The 15,103-nt window shown below is 47.0% G+C and overlaps 1 pseudogene; it reads right to left on the minus strand.

Moving 5' to 3' along the window:
- Positions 1 to 70: 70 nt before the first annotated feature.
- On the minus strand, positions 71 to 4,129 carry LOC119308520 (annotated as a pseudogene).
- Positions 4,130 to 15,103: the final 10,974 nt, after the last annotated feature.

The following is a 15,103-nucleotide window of genomic DNA, read 5'->3' on the forward strand; positions in this document are numbered from 1 at the left end:
CTAGTACTCCCTCTGTTCACAAATATCAGGTGTTCTAAGTTTTTTACGAATTGGACGTATATAGGCACGTTTTAGTGTGTTTGTTCACTCGTTTGAGTCCGTATGTAGTCCAAATTGAAATATCCAAAACATCTTATATCTGTGAACGGAGGGAGTTACAAACTTTTCTCTTAATTTCTTACAACCAACATAAACTGTACATGGCATGTAGTCATGCAAAAATGAAACACCATACAAATGATGTATTGCAAACATTCTCTAATTAAAATGAAAAAAAAATGTCTTGAGCACATTCACGACCAGGTGGAAGGGATGACAATGTCCGTTTGCAGATAATCAAGCTGATCATCAGGTCTTTCAGTTGTAGAGAACACCTTGATTGCTTGTTGCATCATTGGACGGTATGATGGATTTGGTTCTATGCAACAAACGGCAAACACGATCACTTTGAATATTTCACTTGCAATCTCAGTTTCAGGGAATGGGAGCCGGATGTCCAACAAATCCTCAAGTGGTGTACTTTTGTTGGCCATGGAAGAAAGAAAATCACCTGGATGATGTCCCATGAACAACTCGAGCACGAGTACTCCAAAGCTATAGACATCACACTTCTCTGTCACCCTTGTTGAGTATGCAAGCTCTGCTATGCCAATATTGACGAGTTAACTTTTTGTGAATGTGTATGTAAAGATGCAAAAAGTACTATATATGTATCGACGTAGCTACCGTTTTTAGACAAATGGAGATCACTTGGAATCTTACCTAGAGGCGTACACAGCCAATGTCCATTATTACAAATTGCTAACAGCAAATAGTTAGTGAAAAAAATGGGCTCAATGATTGATGTGGCTAACGTGTACTGCAGAGATTAGAGACAAAATGTGTACTGTTGGCAAATGCATGGTAAACTGTTCTACATTACTTCTAGTGATCATAAGCAAAGTAAATACTAATAGGTATTTAGGCTTTCAGATAATGAACGCTTTTATCCCCCCCGGCCTCATCATTATAGATGCATAAAAACTAACCTGTTACAACGTTTTATTACAAATTCGCCAAATAATGACCTCATCGAAACGTTTACGAGATGGAGAAAACATGACAACACAAAGATTTAACCGATAGATATAATTTTACCTGGGGCAAGATATCCGTTCGTCCCAGCAAGCCTTGTACAGTTTGATGCATCTCCGTCTAGTACTTTTGCTAGACCAAAATCTGATATACAGGCACTGAAATCCATATCAAGCAAAATGTTGCTGCTAGTTATATCTCTATGGACGATCGGTGCAAAGCAATCATGATGCATATAGGACAGAGCATTTGCAACATCCTTAGTGATATTTAATCTTCTTGTCCAATCCAATTCAGTTGCAGTTTCCTTGCTCTGCAAAGATTTTGCTAAGCTTCCCCTATCCATATATTCATACACAAGAAATCTTTGATGAGCAGCAGAACAGTAGCCAAATAACTTCACAATGTTGCGATGCCGAATATGAATCAAAGCATCTATTTCACGATGGAATAGCTTGTCATCTTCCATCGTGTGAATCTTCTTTACTGCAAATATTTCACCTGTTGGTAACTGGGCTCTATAGACAGATCCACTCCCTCCAGTTCCAATGCAGTGAGCATCGTTGAATCCTTTTGTGGCGTCAATAATTTGCTTGTACACATCTTCCCCGTCAAAGTTCCAGATGGCGAACATCTTGACCTGTTCCAGTCCCTTTGCACTTTCAGCCTTGGATTTCTTCCTTTTACATTGCCATGTTGCTAGTGCAGTAATGAACAAAAAAGTCACAGCAGCAGGTATTGTAGCTAGTAAAATAACTCTAGACTTCCTTCCTTTTTGATAGCTTGAAGTGTCGTCACAAGGGGGCAGACTTTTCACACCATCACCGCACAAATGTGTATTATGAACAAACCATTCGGTTGGAGCTTCTTGGAAGAGCCTACTTTGTGGCACTGGCCCTTCTAGTTTGTTATAAGACACGTCCATGTATAAGAGGCTGTTCATGCGTTGAAATGATGACGGAATTCTGCCGCTTAATGCATTATGTGAAAGATTCAAGGCTTCAAGCATGCTAAGATCACCCAACTCAGTCGGTATCATGCTACTAAATGAATTGTCACTCAGATCTAACAATCCTTGCAGGTTTACCAGCATCCCTAGTTCCATAGGAATGGTACCATTGAGTTGATTATGGCTCAAATTCAGAAGGCGAAGCTTTAAGCACTGCCCAACAGATCCTCCTAACTGTCCGCTTAGGTTGTTCGAAGATAAATCCAAATACTCGAGATTTTTTAGAGACGCAATTTCCTGCGGTATACTTCCCCTGAGCAAGTTGTTGCCGAGGCTCAAATTGAACAATGTCATTATATTGCCAATTTCTGGAGGAATATGTCCTTCGAGTTTATTTGATGAAACATCAAGTATCCTCAACTGAGACAATTTCCCTATGCTTGGTGGTATGACTCCAGTGATACTATTTTCTGAGGCACGTAACATGGAAAGTCCGTGGCACTCACCCCAGCGATGAGATAGTTGACCAAATAGTTTATTTGAGCTGATATCTATGTAGACAAGATTCGGATAAACCCCCATCTCAGAGATATCCCCTTGGAGCTGATTTCGTTCAAGGCGAAATCTGACCAGGCTTGTGCATCTTAGCAAGCTTGTTGGCAAGGGTCCAACCAACATGTTGTTATAAGCGGTGAAATTTTGTAGCCGGACTCCCGAACAAAGACCGGATGGGAAGGCACCGGAGAGTTTGTTAGAACTTAGCGTCAACCAAACAAGATTTCTTAAGTTTCCAATTTCTTGTGGAATGGATCCAGATAATTGGTTGTAGCAAAGGTATAGAGTAGTGAGCTTTGTCAAGTTCCCTATGCTACTTGGGATGGAGCCGCTTAGCGTGTTGTTGTAAATGTTGAGTTCCTCCAAGTTCACTAAGTAACCTAGTTCATGAGGGATGTTTCCAGAAAGTTAGTTATCGTGAAGGTCCAAGGTGGTGAGTTTTGTCAAATTCCCCAAACTGTTTGGAATGGACCCCGTAAGTTTGTTCTGTCCTAGTCCCAAACGCTCTAGGTTCACTAAATTCCTTATTTCTTTAGGGATGGGCCCGATAAACTCGTTAATCGAAAGATTTAGAGCTGTTAACTGTGTTAAGTTTCCTAAACTAGTTGGAATATAGCCTTCAAGGTGGTTTGCACTAAGGTTAAGCTGCTTAAGCGTCGCTAATTTTCCGATTCCAAGAGGAATTTGTCCTGAGAGCTGATTATCTGAAAGATGCAGGAATGTGAGTTTGTTCAGGCCGCCTATATCGCTTGGGATCGAGCCTGAAAAGTTGTTTTGGCTTATGTCTAGGTGTTGGAGGCTCAATAAACTCACAATATCTTTGGAAATGGGACCTGCTAAGTTATTTCTGGATAATGATAGCCTATTCAGATTTTCTAGATTTATTACTGTGGAGTTAGCTGGACAAAAGGAAACTGGACCTGAAAGCTTGTTGTCAGACAAATCCAACCTGACCAGGTGATTTAGGTGGCCTATTTCACAGGGGATGCTACCAACCAGCTGATTGCCTGACAGGTCTAGGCTCACAAGGTTACCCAGCTCTCCTATCTGTCCTGGTATTTCACCGGACATTTGGTTGTCATGGAGCATCAGGAGATGCAGCTTCGTGAGGTTTGCTAGAGAAGGTGGGATGGAGCCGCTTATCTGGTTCCCTTGAAGGAGCAGAGCATGGAGCTCGCCTAGGGCCGCGATGCTCGGAGGAATGGTCCCGGCCAGCCTGTTGCGCGAGAGGTCGAGGCTCGTCAGGGCCCTCAGGGCCGCGAAGTCGAGGGACCCGAGCGACCCTGCGAGCCGCACCCCGCGCAGGTGGATGCCGGTGATCACCGGCCGGCGCCGCATGCCGCACCTGACGCCGCGCCAGCTGCAGGGCGTCGACGTGTTTCCCCAGGACCGCAGGGCGTGCTGGCCTTGGCCGCCGAGGGTGGCTCTCCAGGCCAGGAGCGCTCCTGCTTGCTCTCCGGGGGTTGGCGGCAGGGCGGCGTTGGGCGAGACGAGCGCCATGAGTATGATGAGAGAGGCCAGTAGTGTTCTCCAAGGAGATGACGAGTCCATGGCCGGGCTAGGAATTAGGTGTGGCTCCATGATTCTGCGTGGCTGACTATTAATGAGACCTCGTTGCAGCACCTTAAATCGTCACAATTCTGCGGCGGATTTCTTCTTCCCTACCTACTGCGGGTGCGGGGAGGTGTCACCGTGGAATGGTTTGCGTTTCTATTTCTTCCGAATGAACAAGCGTCTGAACGCGCGCAATTGAAAGACCACCCAAAACGGGCGCCGTGGAGTTGTATGAGGTTTGAATTTTAGTGCTTGATGGAGATAGTCAAAGCTACGGTCAGCTTAAACACCCACTAGACAGGCGAGATCAAAACCGCGCGAAATGAATGCCATACATCACTTTTCTCTTCCCGTTTCTTTCGCGGTCGTTTTTCCCCCCGATAAAATGTGAATTTTGTTGACTTAAAACGAAGATATAAACACAATGCACACATTTTTACAAAAAGGAGAAAGACCCCAGCCTCTGCATCTGGGCGATACGTGCAGTCACTTTACTAATTATTGACAAAAGACCTTACAAAGAAATACAACAGTAAGTCTGAAGCCGCCTACTGGGCAACATACGTCGCTACTCCTATCAATTTAATGAAGGGATGCTGATAGTGCGGGCCTAATACCACAGACCTCGCAGTCAGGCCTAACATCTAAGACCTGAGGCCCCAACCAAGCCACTTGCAGGGTATGGGGCACACACCGGTCCGGCGCGCTCTCAGAGGCCGCCGCCACCAACTGCTACCACTCCATCTTCACAGCTATACTGACGCATCATCCTTGCCCGGTCTAACTGTCGTTGGCACCACCACGGCGCCCACGGTCACCACCTCTCTGCACGCGAACTTCTTAGCACGTAGTTGTCACCGTCAGTACACCTCAGCACCATGCCGCCAAGTACCACCAGCCGACACAACTTGAAGTCTTTGGAAGATCTGTCGTGCGTAGCACCTGCCGACTAGGCATGACAAAGCGTAGCACCTGTCGGCCAGGCATGACTTGACATCTCCACCGAAGCTCCCTGCAAGACGAAGCCGCTCCACCTCCTACCTCTGACTTCCAGCGCTGCTCCACAAACGATACTCCCAAGAGAGAAACGACACCTCAGTGCCGCCATCATCCGATCTGGAAAACCAGATCATAGGGTTTCCCCCGGAGCAGCACTAGTGGGTCGACAGTACTTACAGAATGATGCCTTCATCAAGGTAACGGCGCAGAACGCCGCCATCGTCCACCGTCGGCTCGGTTTTCACCGGCAACTATGTCTCCCCAACTCGCAGCCGGGAGTAGATTACAGATCTCGAGATCCGATCATCTAGCCTCAGGTCAACCACCTCCGACGTAGGAGATGACCACCACCGCCATAATCCTCGTGATGCGATGCAGACCCGGAGTGCTTCAGCGAGCCATCGCCGAATCCGATGAGATGCAGCAGTTTGAGGACGTAACGGCAGCCGCCCGCCTAGACCCAAAGGTCCTAGATCGAGCCCAGGACGCGCCACGGTCGCCGCTGCCGCCATCTCGCACTACTCCCGCCAGCTGCAGCCAAGCCCCCCGCCGCGCTCCGATCGCCGCTGCTCACCATCCTCATCGGGAGTGAGATCCAAATCAGGCCGCCGTCACCTCAGATCTCGGGACGCCAGAGGAGGTCCGCCGCCGCCGCGCCACAGGGCCTTCACCCAGCGGCGTTGCCGGCGGCGGCGGAGGGAAGGGGATGCACGGGGAGTCGAGGTGAGGTCGAGAGGTGGCCACCCGGTGCGGCCTGGCGGTGGCCACACGGGGCGGGAGTCCCTCGTCAAGTGCCACCAAAAACTGATCGACGATGTTTCAACACAATGCACACATACCCAGCCTCTCGACATGTAGAATGCATACAACCAACATAACAAACATAAATAAATATGTCATCAAAGAGCAAAATCATACAAGACCAAAGATATGCCTAAGTAAGAGCAACTCCAATGGGGCGACCCAAACGGACGGTGAGTTCGTTCGCTTTTTGTCCGTTTGGGTCGGCCGCCCTCTCGGCGTCCACCCTGTTTTAGATATGGGTCGCCAGCGCGCCCAACACGCCGACCCATATGTGCCGGCATGGCCGGCTGGCCGCCCTATTTTGCATTGATGAATTTGCATTTAAACATATAGTCAAATAACATAGTTTGAACCGAATGAAATAGCATAGTTTTACAAGCCGAATAAAAATAAAAATGTGTGACATAGTTCTCACATAGTTTTGCAAACGAATAAAAAAAGATACATCTATTGGTTGCCAACATGAGACCACATATGCTCAACCCAAATCATTTTGCAGTTGCACGTGAGTTTCCCAATCACGCATGTCATGATGAAATTGGGAGAAACTGTTCAAATATTGCCGCTCCTCCATGCTCAGGCACAACATTCTCACCCTGAAACTGATACCCTTGATCGTACAGACGTTCCAGGCGCTCGTCTTCTATGATCATATTGTGCATGATCATACAAGCAGTCATCACCTCCCACAGTTTCTGTATGCTCCATGTATTAGCAGGATACCGAACGATGCCCCATCGAGGTTGCAAAACACTAAAGGCACGCTCGACATCCTTCCTAGCACTCTCTTGCTCTTGGGCAAATCTTTTCCTCTTCTCTCCGACAGGGTTGGGTATGTCGTGACAATAGTGGTCCACTGAGGATAGATACAGTTACCTAGGTAGTATCCTTTGTCGTAGTTGTGGCCGTTGACAGTAAAGTTCACCGGTGGGCTGTTGCCTTCGGCAAGCCTAGTAAACACCGGCGAGCGCTGAAGCACGTTGATATCATTGTGTGATCCGACCATGCCAAAGAAAGAGTGCCAGATCCAGAGATCTTGAGACGCAATGGCCTCTAGTATGACAGTGCAAGCCCTGACATGGCCCTCATACTGCCCTTGCCAAGCAGAAGGGCAGTCCTTCCACTCCCAGTGCATGCAGTCTATGCTACCAAGCATCCCTGGGAAGTCCCTGTTGGCATTCATCACCAACAAACAGGCTGTATCTTTAGCGGTCGGCTCTCTCAAGTACTCAGGGCCAAACACAACAATAATAGCCTTGCAGAACTTATACAGGGACTCTAGGCATGTAGACTCGCTCATACGGACGTACTCGTCAATGAGATCACCGGGCACTCCGTATGCAAGCATTCGGATGGCGGCAGTGCATTTCTGGTAAGAGAAGAAACCAATCATTCCAACAGCATCCTCTTTGCACTCGAAATAGTCATCATAGCCGACCACCCCCTCTCTAATACGGTTGAAAAGATGCCTACTCATACGGAAACGGCGGCGGAATTTTTGATGTTTGAATGGGTTTGTTGTATTAAATTAGTCCTTCCAAAGAAGGAAATGCCCGCTCTCTCGGTTGCGATTCAACGCCGGAAGGTGGCCCGGAATGGAGCCACGGAACAATGGCCGCTGGCTGTTGAGGTGGTGATAGACCAACATGGCAGCCAATATCTCCTCCTTGTCATTGGACAACGAAACATCGGAGTCGCAAAGGAAATTGTGAAAAAAGAACTTGTCGGCGGAGTCCATTTTGTACCTTGGCAAATTGTCAAACATCTTGCAGGGATCGACGAAGCAGACGGCCAGCGAAGGGAGTCGCGGCGCGCATGGACCAACTAGCTGCCCTGCCGGCGTCCGACGAGCATGCCGGTGAGGATCTGGTGGGGCGGCTGTGTGGTGGGGGGGGGGTGGGAAGCAGTCGGCTCCCCGGCGGCAAGACGGCGGTGGCGAGTGACGTGAGAGTGGGCGGCGTTGTTGGGCGGATGTGGAGGCGCCGACAGCTGGCAGAGTCGCCGACAAAAATGGGCGGCGGCGTTGGCGATGAAGGAGGTGGGCAAGGGATGCTGTTGGATGGGGGAGGCCATTGTGCACCGACCAGCGGGCCCGGGGGAGCATGTCCGCGCCGATGCAAATCTGGCTCAAAAATGGTCCGGTAATGGGTCGCCCGCGGACGAAAAGCGGACGCGCATCCATTTGGGTCGGCGCATTGGGCCACCTTTTGTGTCCGCACCGACCCAAACGAATGGCGGTGGACGAAATGGGTCGCCCCATTGGAGTTGCTCTAAGGAAAAAGAAAAGAAAACCCCGAAGCAATCAAACTATCGATCGACAAACTACAACAACAACCATATCCGCACCAACATCTTATGATGTCATAAGGAAAACAAAAAGGTTCACCATCGATGCCTTCAGGAAGGGAACGCCGCTCAAGTGCCGCCATCACCTGATCCGACCACCAATGATTAGAGTCTTAGTTTCCACACTGAAGAACAAGTCCGAGCATATTCGACCAATGCTTTCAACAAGGTAACATCGCAAAAACATCACTATTGTCAAGCATAACCAACTTAGGTCACAACTAATATTTTCACCCCCGAGCTCGAGACCAGGTACGTAAGAAATGTCATCAAATAAGAGTCATCATGTGTTATCGCCACTACTTTTCGTGATCCCAATAGCTATATGCGTTGGGTTAGAAATTCCACCACTGTAGCTGCACAATCATACCCTTTGCGTCAAATCGCTGTCCATAAATTGCATCTAATCGCTGAAGGTAAGCTGGTTGGAGTGAGAGCCACCAAAAACAAGAAATGAACCTTTTGGCTGCATACCACAAACTCGCTAGTAAGCGCCACCTACAATAGCCATTGGATTAGGGCACCCTAGACCATACCCGCCGCATCTGAGAGAGCGTTGATTGAGGAGGAGGGCCAGGAAGCTGCCTCCCTCCATGTTCCTGGGCACCCCCGCTCCACGCCATGGACGGATCTGAGGAAAACCAACTACTTTGGCCAGTACCGCTGGATCTACGCGGATGCAGCAATGGTGGTTGCACTGCCCAATGGTAGGAGCAGGACAGCTACATCCCCTCGAGGCACGACTGGCAGAGTTGATTCCGACGAATCTCGGGTAGGGGCTCCCGAGCTAGTAGCCTAGATGCGATGGTAACAAAGGTACCAGGTTTTACCTAGGTTCCGGCTCTCTTGAATAGATAATACCCTACGCCTTTCTTGTGTTTGTATTGATTTGGGATGGATTAGAATGTAGACATTGATCTACCACGAGATTGTTCCGTGTGGTCTACATGCCCTACCACTTGGTTTATATAGATACCAGGGTTCTAGGGTTACATGTAATTCGGCTACGTATATATAGCAATCATATTGTAGACGAGCTCTAAGTCTTGGAGTATGCGACAAGTCTTCGGGAATATTTGTTCCACGCGCCATGGGCCTCCTACTGGTGAACTGACATAGGGGGTCCACGGCTCAGCCCACCTGGCGGGGAGACATCATGGTGAGTGACCCCTAGTTCGAGACACCATCAATGATGACCGCGATCAAGGCGCAACCAGACGATTGTGAGGGTTGGGAGACACCTGGCAACAACCTAATAGAGCTCGGGGTCAAGTGTCACGCATACGAGGCCCCGCCGCCACCAACCACCGCCTGAGGCTTTGCACCGATGGCGCCGATCGGTGGTGGCGAGGAAGGAAGGAGGCCTATGGTGGTGGTGGTGGTTGATGCGCCACCTGAATCGAGCGATGAGGGGGCCTCACTTGTTTGATGTCCATTTGTGGTCTTTTGAGTAACTTTTTATTATAACACAGTATAGAAGCAGCACTCATATGGGACTAGCAAGGACCATGGCTTCTCCAAACATGATGAATTCTTTTGAAGACCTAATAATCAATTTATAAAGAGCCATGTGATCTGCAGCATTTTAGCAAGCGAACAGTCCAAAATAAATCTTAAATTTGTAATCTAAACCTGAATTGAACCATGTCTTCAAATTTATAAAGATGGATGTGACACGTAGGCCCAGTGAGAGAAGCATGTGATCCTGATCGGGATTGATCTTTTCCCGGTTCTACAATGAAGTGTTTAGTAGAAATCAACCAGCGATAGACCGTGATCTAAAAATATAGGGTGACAATATTAGGGATTTTGACTTTAGAGTTCAATTCAGACTCAACGAATTCAAGATTTAATTCAGACATTTTGATTTTATTACAAAACAAAATACATGTATTCCCCACAAAATATCCCGTCAAAAATTGGGATGCATTTTCTAAAATGTAATTGTAGCTACTTAAGCCCTTCTATGCAATCTTTGCCTAATTAAGCATTGCCCTATTGAACTATATGACCTGATGCTGGACAATGGGACAGCCGACTCTATTTACAGTATGGATTGTCTGGTGTATTAGCTATTATAATAATTAAATTGTGTAGAATCTAATACCTGATGCTCGATATAACATTGCCCATGGTTCTTAGCGAAAATTTGTGAGCCTTAAACTCAAACAACGCACACATTTTGTTTAAACAACTCGACTACAATAGATAACTTCATCGCACACATTCATACAAAAATAATCATCTGCTATTGGTGGACAATTTACACACCGTTTGGTCCGCCAAATTGTTTGCGAACTACAACAACATTGGACACGATCGACACCAAGATAATTGTCTATGATGCATCTTATTTCGTGAAAAAATATATTTTATACACGGTGTGCGTGCAAACCATACAAGAATTGCACACGATTATGCTTTGCGGGCCGTTTGAAAACCCCAGAACATCGTAGACATTTTCTCACTGGTCTGCGATGATCCCCCCATCCCTGTTAAGCGTGAGATATTCTAGGCATCAAGGGTTACTTGCGTCATGAGTTGAGGTAGTTGGGGATAGGTTGTTTTTCTATTTAAATCTCTTCTATCTCTCTACCCCGAATCCCTCTCTCTCTGTAATCTGTTCGATTGCCTCTCCAACCGATTGCCTTGTACTCCGTGTGAGGTCTTCTCACTAGATCAATATAATACCATGCGGGATCCATGTTAGGGGTTGAGACGCTTCATCATTACTTTCATGGTATCAGAGCATGTCCCTTCCACCACATCTAACCTTCATCGATCTCCCAAAACCCACCTCGCTGCCATGTCTACCTCCACCACTCCGTCTCCTCCGGCCTCAACTACAACGTCTCTAAGCCACTCACCCGGACGAACTACGTCCTTTGGCGAGCCCTTGGGCGATCCTAGATAATGGCCGCCGGCCTGTATGGCTACATCGACCAAACCATGGCAGAACCTTCCAAGCTCATCACAACCAAGGACAAGGACGACAAGGACCAGGTGATCACCAACCCTACATATGCCCCCCTGGTTAGTCCAAGACCAACATATTGTTGCATATCTCCTTCAAAATCTCTTCAAGGAGGTACTGATTCAAGTAGCATCGATGGAAACATCGTATGCGATCTGGACGGCTCTAAGCAACATGTTCTCCATCGTCTCGCTGTCCCGCGTCAACAACATTCGTGTCTCCCTCACCAACGCCCAGAAGGGCAACCAGCCAGCGGTGACCTACTTCAGGCACATGCATGCTCTCTTTGATGAGCTTGCGGCGGCAGGCAAACTGATCGAGGAGGACGAGCTGGTGCCGTTCATCCTCGCGGGGCTTGACATGGAGTATCAGCCCATCATTTCCGCCTGGGACGCACACACTGATCCAGTCGCCGTCGAGAACCTCTTCTCCATGGTAGCCAATTTTGACCAGCGTGTCGAGATATTCCATGGGACAGGCGCCGACAACTTTAAGTCCTCCGCGAACCTTGCTTCTCACGGTCGCCAGGGATCCCACAAGGGTTCCCGCAGTCAGCAGAAGGGTGGTGGCGGCAGCGGGTCTCGCACTGGTGGCGGCGGCTACAACAACAACAGTGGTGGTGGCGGCGGCCACTACGGCGGCAACGGCGGCCACTACGGTGGTGGTGGTGGCTACCATCATCAGGGAAACAACTGATACGTCAATTTTGCATCATGTTTTCCTACTGTTATTTATAATGTTTTATGCATAATAATGCTTTTTGGAATAATTCTAATGCCTTTTCTCTCATAACATGCAAGGTTCACACAAAGAGGGAGAATACTGGCAGCTGGAATTCTGGACCTGAAAAAGCTACGCCAGGCCACCTATTCTACACAACTCCAAATGAGATGAAACTTCACAGGGATTTTTTAGGGAATAAATAAGAATTATTGGAGCAAATAACTACCAGAGGGGGCCCACCAAGTGGGCACAACCCACCTGGGCGCGCCAGGGAGCCCAGGCGCGCCCTGGTGGGTTGTGCCCTCCTCAGCCCACCTCCAGTGCCCATCTTCTGGTATATAAGTCATTTTGACCTATAAAAAAAGGAGAGGCCTTTCGGGATGAAGCGCCGCTGTCTCGAGGCAGAACTTGGGCATGAGCACTTTTGCCCTCCGGCAAAGCGATTCCGCCGGGGAACTTCCCTCCCGGAGGGGGAAATCATCGTCATCATCATCACCAACAACTCTCCCATCTTGGGGAGGGCAATCTCCATCAACATCTTCAACAACACCATCTCCTCTCAAACCCTAGTTCATCTCTTGTGTTCAATCTTTGTACCAGAACTATAGATTGGTACTTGCGGGTGACTAGTAGTGTTGATTACATCTTGTAGTTGATTGCTATATGGTTTATTCGGTGGAAGATTATATGTTCCCATTATGTTATTTAATACCCCTTTGATCTTGAGCATGGTTATCATTTGTGAGTAGTTACTTTTGTTCTTGAGGTCACGGGAGAAATCTTGTTGCAAGTAATCATGTTAACTTGATATGTGTTCAATATTTTGATGGTACGTATGTGGTGATTACCTTAGTGGTGTCATGCGAACGTCGACTACATGACACTTCACCATATTTGCGCCTAAGAGAATTAATTGTGGAGTAGTTATTAGGTGATGGTTTCGAGAGTGATCGAAGCTTAAACCCTAGTTTATGCACTATTCCGTAAGGGACTGATTTGGATCCAAAAGTTTAATGCTATGATTAGATTTATTCTTAATACTTTTCTCGTAGTTGCGGGTGCTTGTGAGGGGGTTACTCATAAGTAGGAGGCTTGTTCAAGTAAGAACAACACCTAAGAATCGGTCCACCCACATATCAAATTACCAAAGTAGCGAACACAAATCAAACCAACATGATGAAAGTGACTAGATGAAATTCCTGTGTACCCTCAAGAACGCTTTGCTTATCATAAGAGACAGTTTTGGCCCGTCCTTTACCTCAAAAGGATTGGGCTACCTATCTGCACTTTTGTTACCTTTACCGTTACTTGCTCGTTACAAATTATCTTGCTATCAAACTACTCGTTACTTATAATTTCAGTGCTTGCGGAAAATACCTTGCTGAAAACTACTTGTCATTTCCTTCTGCTCCTCGTTGGGTTTGACACTCTTACTTATCTAAAGGACTACGATTGATCCCCTGTACTTGTGGGTCATCAAGGCTCTTTTCTGGCGCCGTTGCCGGGGAGTGAAGCGCTCTTGGTAAGTGAAAATCGGTAAGGAAAATTTATTACAACATGCTGAAATTTATTGTCACTTGTTACTATGGAGAACAATCCTTTGAGGGGTTTGTTAGGGGTATATTCACCTCGACCGGAACCACAATTAGTTACCCCTCAACCTGCTGCACCTACTGAAAATATTGGTTATGAAATCCCTTCGGGTATGATAGAACAAATGCTAGCTAATCCTTATGCAGGAGACAGAACCAAACATCCTGATATGCACTTGATATATGTGGATGAAATTATGAATCTAAGAAGAAGGTTTTCCCTTTATCTTTGAACAGAAAAGCATTGGCATGGTATAGGCTATGCGATGATATTGGATCCTGGAATTGGAATCGATTGAAATCGGAATCAAGAAAATTTTTATCCTATGCATCTAGTTCATTGTGACCGGAATTATATATATAATTTTTGTCCTCGCGAAGGAGAAAGTATCGCTCTAGCTTGGGGGAGGCTTAAGTCAATGTTATATTAATGCCCCAATAATGATCTCTCAAGAGAAATTATTATTCAGAATTTTTATGCTCGGCTTTCTCATGATGATCGATCCATGCTTGATACTTCTTGTACTGGTTCCTTTGTGAAGAAGACTATTGACTTCTGGTGGGATCTTTTAGAAAGAATTAAATGCAACTCTGAAGATTGGGAACTCGAAGAAGGTAAGGAGTCAGGTATTAAGCTTAAGTATAAGTGTGTTAAATCTTTTGTGAATACCGATGCTTTTCAAAAGTTTAGCACTAAATATGGACTTGACTCTGAGATAGTAGCCTCCTTTTGTGAATTATTTGCTACTCATGTTGATCTCCCTAAGGAGAAGTGGTTTAAATATCACCCACCTATTAAAGAAGAAATTAAAGAACCGATAATAGCTAAAGATGAAACTATTATCTATAATGTTGATCCAGTTGTTCCTGCTGCTTATATTGAAAAACCACCTTTCCCAGTTAGGATAAAGGAACATGCTAAAGTTTCAACTGTGGTCAACAAAAGTTATATTAGAACTTCCAAACCTGATGAACAAATCAAAGTAGAACCTAGTGTTGCTATGGTTAAACATCTCTTGGTATAAAATATGGGTCATTTACATTTGTGCCCCTAACTCGAACCCACTACTCATATTTGCCCCTAACTTCGAAGCATGCTCAAATTTGCCCCTATGCCGTTAAGTGGCCTTACAGAAATGCCCTTCCGTTCTGTTTCCGTCTGGTCAAAGGCCTTTGACCGTTTACCCGACGTTTTCTGGACAATTTGCCCCTCCTGAGAACTGGGCCCTTTCACTAAAAAACTCTCTCTCACCTCTCTCTCTGTATCACTTACATGTAGGGCTACAAAAAAGAAAATAAAAAATATCTCCCACCTCTATCTCTCCCTCCCTCGTGGCATCTCTCACCTCCGGCGAACCACAGGCCCTGGCCTGGCCGCCGCCGCTACTGCTAGCTCGTCTGGCGCTGCCGCTAGCCTCCCTTGATGCTGCCCCTCACCTCCCCTGAGGCCTTCATTCTCTCTCCCGCCCTCTAACCTCTCCCGCAAGCACGCCGGAGAGCGCATCGTCGCCGTCGCCGGTCACTCACGTGGCC

This window comes from Triticum dicoccoides, chromosome 5B (genome assembly GCF_002162155.2).
Source record: "Triticum dicoccoides isolate Atlit2015 ecotype Zavitan chromosome 5B, WEW_v2.0, whole genome shotgun sequence".
Classification (NCBI taxonomy): domain Eukaryota; kingdom Viridiplantae; phylum Streptophyta; class Magnoliopsida; order Poales; family Poaceae; genus Triticum; species Triticum dicoccoides.